The sequence below is a fragment of the Sinocyclocheilus anshuiensis genome, unplaced genomic scaffold (assembly GCF_001515605.1).
Source record: "Sinocyclocheilus anshuiensis isolate Anshui unplaced genomic scaffold, SAMN03320099.WGS_v1.1 scaffold763, whole genome shotgun sequence".
Classification (NCBI taxonomy): domain Eukaryota; kingdom Metazoa; phylum Chordata; class Actinopteri; order Cypriniformes; family Cyprinidae; genus Sinocyclocheilus; species Sinocyclocheilus anshuiensis.
This window is the reverse complement of record NW_015548255.1, coordinates 1,148,173-1,153,637: the sequence shown is the minus strand read 5'-3', so window position 1 is coordinate 1,153,637 and position 5,465 is coordinate 1,148,173. Positions and strand designations below refer to the sequence as shown.

At 36.0% G+C, this 5,465-nt stretch overlaps 1 pseudogene; it reads left to right on the top strand.

Moving 5' to 3' along the window:
* Positions 1–5,465, top strand: part of LOC107655450 (serine/threonine-protein kinase VRK2-like) — a 24,354-nt pseudogene that overhangs the window by 5,582 nt on the left and 13,307 nt on the right.

The following is a 5,465-nucleotide window of genomic DNA, read 5'->3' as shown; positions in this document are numbered from 1 at the left end:
GTGTGTGTACCTACTTAACCATATTTTGGGGACAAATTTGTACCCAAAAGTGAGCAAAATCGGCAAAAACCTCAATTTGTGGATGTCCTCATTTGTAAAACTGTTATAAAAATAAAAAAGTTTTTTTTTAACTTTTGACATTGTAAAAATGCAGAAAGCTTTCTGTGAGGGTTAGGGGTGGGTTTATGTTAAAAAGTGTATAACTATCTGTATATAAAAACAATCGAAGTCTGTGTAATGTCCCCATTTAGATAGCTGATCTTCAACCGATCACTGGAGCTGTGCGAAGTACCTTCATGCTTCAAACGCTCCACCATCATCCCCATCCCAAAGAAATCCAAAATTACAGGACTTAATGTGTGTGTACCTACTTAACCATATTTTGGGGACAAATTTGTACCCAAAAGTGAGCAAAATCGGCAAAAACCTCAATTTGTGGATGTCCTCATTTGTAAAACTGTTATAAAAATAAAAAAGTTTTTTTTTAACTTTTGACATTGTAAAAATGCAGAAAGCTTTCTGTGAGGGTTAGGGGTGGGTTTATGTTAAAAAGTGTATAACTATCTGTATATAAAAACAATCGAAGTCTGTGTAATGTCCCCATTTAGATAGCTAAGTAAACGTGTGTGTGTGTGTGTGTGTGTGTTTGAGCTGAAGAGGGCTGTGAACAAGGTCACTGTTCTTTATTGTTGTGACTATAATGCATGAAATCACAAATAGCAGAGTTCAGTCTCATCCTTATCTGTCTCTGCTGTCTTAATAACTCCCTAAAAGACACATCTGAGTCTGAGAAATGTAGAAAGCACTAGAATGAGAGCCATTCTAATATAGTGTGCTAAATAATTAATGAATTCCTGACTTTTTATGATTGATAAAACATTTATGATGAAGTCTGTCCATTTGCAGGATTCCCAAACAGATGAAGTGTGTGTGTGTGTGTGTGTGTGTGTGTGTGTGTGTGTGTGTGTGTGTGTGTGTGTGTGTAAAGTAGTATATCAGTCTGGCGAGTAAACAAAAAAATGTACTAGCCAATGGCGATTATATTGCCAATGTGTGCGTAGAGGGTTGGTCTGGGACACTTTAAGTACATTTTCATTTTGTTTTCCGGTTATGCAGGTACAGGTTTATGGTGATGGATCGGCTGGGTACAGACCTGCAAATAGTGTTTATGGAGAATGGTGGACAACTGAAGAAGCCCACCGTGCTAAAGCTGGGTGTCCTCATGGTGAGATGCCGCAGACATCTGCAACATTTAGTTTAAGTTTAGAGCTGCTTGCCAGTGTTATTATTTATATCCTTTTATTTTTGTTTTTATTTTTAATGTTTGTATTTAGATGTAATTTTAGTACTTCAGTTAAACTTCTTTTATTTCAGTTAGCTGTCAAGTTTTTTAAGTTTTACGTCTTTTATTTTATTTTATTTAAGCTCAATTTCAATTATTAAAACGATTTTTAGTTTTAGTTATAGTTAACAATAACAACTCTGCTTCTTGCTTCATTACAATTTATCGACACACTGTAATCTTGACCCATGAGTATGTATAACGTGAACTCAGTATATATAAAGGGTTTGATTGAACGTAATAAGTGACGAGGCAAAAAGTATTTACAGCATTACTTAATACAATGAATTTTGAGTAAACGTTAGTTGCATTTGCTGGGAGTCCAGCTGCCTTGCATCCAGCTCATCTGCCTGTAGTCATTATGGTAGGTCATTACGAAGTTACTAAATTATTCATGTTAACCTTCCCTTCTGTCACTTTGCCCTCAACAGCTGGATGTGCTGGAATATATTCATGACAACGAGTACGTCCATGCTGACATTAAGGCTGCCGATCTATTATTGGGACACAAAGATCCAAGCAAGGTGAGCCTGCATACACATCAACACAATCACATCTTAAACGGTTGGTTATCTTTTTGTGTATATAATACCTATTCAAGTGCAGCTGAGCACATACTCAAATTAGAGTGTTTTTTATTACTTTTATTGATTGCCAGCATTGATGACATTTGGAACTTACTCTTGAGTATAATCAATTAACTTCTCAATGTGCTGTCACAACCGAAATACTGACCCCATTTCTTTGTGCTTTGCACTAACATACCATATACAGTAGGAGGGATTCAGTTTGAAAGAAAATGTCTTTGGGATGATTTATGCTGACTTTATCTCCTTCAGGTGTACCTGGCTGACTATGGTCTCTCATATAGATACTGTCCTAATGGTGAGCATAAAGAGTACAAAGAGAACCCCAAGAAAGGACACAATGGCACTATTGAGTATACAACCATTGATGTTCACAAAGGAGTAGGTAATGTGAAATGTGTTGTTTATTTTATCTTTTGAAACCACCCTGAGATATTACTGAGATAGAAACATATGCTATTATGCACAAATGTCCAGCGTCTACCAGTTAAAGTCAACATGAATTGCCTTTTACAACTGATTTTACTTCCATAATTATATTATTTGTAAGTGAAACAGGATATTCAATGAGAGAAAAAAACAAGCAAAACACATTTTTTGTTTTGGAAATGTGATTAATGATTACAAAGACAACCCTTCTTTGGAATAGCATGAATCAATGTATTAGCCACAATTAGACAAGGGACATGCATTAAGGAAGTAAGTCTGTTTTAATCTCATGTTCACTTTAAAGGAAGAGGTTCACCAAAAACTATGAATTCACTATCCATATTACTCACCTTATAATAGGGTCCTGTTTATATTGCTGGGACTTGTCAGTAACGTCCTCAACTCTGGGCCACGCTATTGGAAACACATTAACTTGTAAATTGTGTACAGTCCTTTTTATTGGATATTGATTGTTCTATCCATGCTTACTTGGGCAGACTTAATTCAAGAAATCCCTAATTTAGTCAAAGTCATAACCTGCATCTTGTATGCATTTACTATTAATTAAAGCTTTGATGTTTTGTTGAACTGGGACTCTCTGCCAATATCTCTGAGTGCATTTGCCATAAGATATTACAGGAGTTCAATACTGAATACACAGTGGTAAAGCTTGCTAATAGCCATATTTCTGTTGCTGTTAATTTTGAAAGTGCATGGAAAAAAAGACAAGATGCCCAGTCAGCAAAACATATTTAGGCCTGGTTATAAGTCATTTAAGTATCTTTTATAAACGTGCCTTAGAAAAAAATAAAAAATAAAACCTTACTAGTGTGCATCCTGAGACAAATCAGTGGCATTGACGTGTTTTAAGATCAGTCAGTGCAAGTTTCTTTCAGTTAAAACAGCCCAGAGATGCATTTTAGTCTGAGACTAGGCTTAAGCCTTGTCTGTGAAACCGGGGGTTAAAGTTTAATATTTGACAATGGGTGATTTTATATATATATATATATATATATTATATACAGTGCTGCTTGAAAGTTCATCAACACAATCATATCTTAAACGATTGGCTACCTTTTTGTGTATAAATGACCTATTCAAGTGCAGCACATACTCAAATGAAAGTGTTTTCTATTACTTTAATTGATCGTCTACTAAGACGGCGAGCCAGCACTGATGACATTTGAAACTTACTCTTGAGTATAATCAACATCTCAATCTGCTGTCACAACCTAAATACTGACCCCATTTAGTTGTGCTTTGCAGCACTAACATACCATGTACAGTAGGAGGGATTCAGTTTCAAAGAAAATGTCTTTGAGATGATTTATGCTGACTTTATCTCCTGCAGGTGTACTTGGCTGACTATGGTCTCTCATACAGATACTGTCCTAATGGTGAGCATAAAGAGTACAAAGAGAACCCCAAGAAAGGACACAATGGCACTATTGAGTATACAAGCATTGACGCTCACAAAGGAGTAGGTAATGTGAAATGTGTCATTTATTTCATCTTTTGAAACCACTCTGAGGTATTACTTAGAAACATATGTTATTATGCACAAATGTCCTGCGTTTCCCAGTTAAAGTCAACCTGAATTGCCATTTACAACCCATTTTACTTCCATAATTTTAGTATTTGCAAGTGAAACAGGATATTCAATGAGAGGGAGAAAAATAAACATAGATTGGGACTTTTTTATCCATCTGGAATTGTAATAGGGAAAAGGAAAGGGGTTTTGTAAATTTGATTAAGAATTACATAGATAGCCCTTCTTTGGAATAGCAATGTTTTAGCCACAATTAGACAAGGAACATGCATTAAGGAAGTAAATGGTGTCAGTTTTAATCTCATGTTCACTTTAAAGGAAGAGGTTCACCAAAAAGTATGAATTCACTATCCATTTTACTCACCTTATAATGGGGTCCTGTTTATATTGCTGGGACTTGTCAGTATCATGTCCTCAACTCTGGGCCACGCTATTGGAAACACATTAACTTGTACAGTCCTTACAGTCCTTTTTATTGGATATTGATTGTTCTATCCATGCTTACTTGGGCAGACTTAATTCCTAATTTAGTTAATTAGTCAAAGTCATAACCTGCATCTTGTATGCATTTACTATTAATTAAAGCTTTGATGTTTTGTTGAACTGGGACTCAAAGCCAATATCTCTGAATGCATTGGCCATAAGATATTACAGGAGTTCAATACTGAATACACAGTGGTAAAGCTTGCTAATAGCCATGTATCTGTTGCTGTTAATTTTGAAAGTGCATGAAAAAAGACAAGATGCCCAGTCAGCAGAAAAAATATTTAAAGTTGAATATTTGATATTGATTCCCCCCACCCCCTAAATGTAGCAAGTTGTTGTAGCAAAAACTCCATGGTGCCAAGTGGTCTATAAAAATGTTTTGTGAAATATTTATAAACATATTAAAATATATTGGTGTATGTTCACTGCTGTGTGTGTGCACTTTGGATGGGTTAAATGCAGAGCACTAATTCGAAGTATGGGTCACCATACTTGGCCACATGTCACATCACTTTCACTTTTCGTCACATACATACAGTGCTGCTTTAGAATTTTCTATATTTATCCATAAATATGACCCAAAACATCAGCAGGTTTTTGCACAAGTCCTGAAAGTAGACAAAGAGAACCCAATCAAACAAATGAGACAAAAATATTTTCTTTGTCATTTATGTATTGAGAAAAATGACCCAGTGTTACATTTCTGTGCAGTGCAAAAGTATGTGAATCTTTGCTTTCAGTATCTGGTGTGACCCAATTTTGCAGCAGTAACTGCAGGTAAAATTTCTTGTACCTGCTGATAAGTCCTGCACAACATCTTGTATTAGTTTTTGTTCATTCCTCAGTACAGAACCACTTCAACTGGTGTGCTTGGGGTCGTTGTCTTGCTGCATGGCCCAGTTTCTCTTGACACTCGGGTCTCGGATAGATGTCCTGACATTTTCCTTCAGAATTTGCTGGTATAATTGAGAATTCATTGTTCCATCAGTGATGGTAAGTCGTCCTGGACCAGATGCAGCAAAACAGGCCCAAACCACGATACTACCACCACCATGTTTCACAGATGAGATGA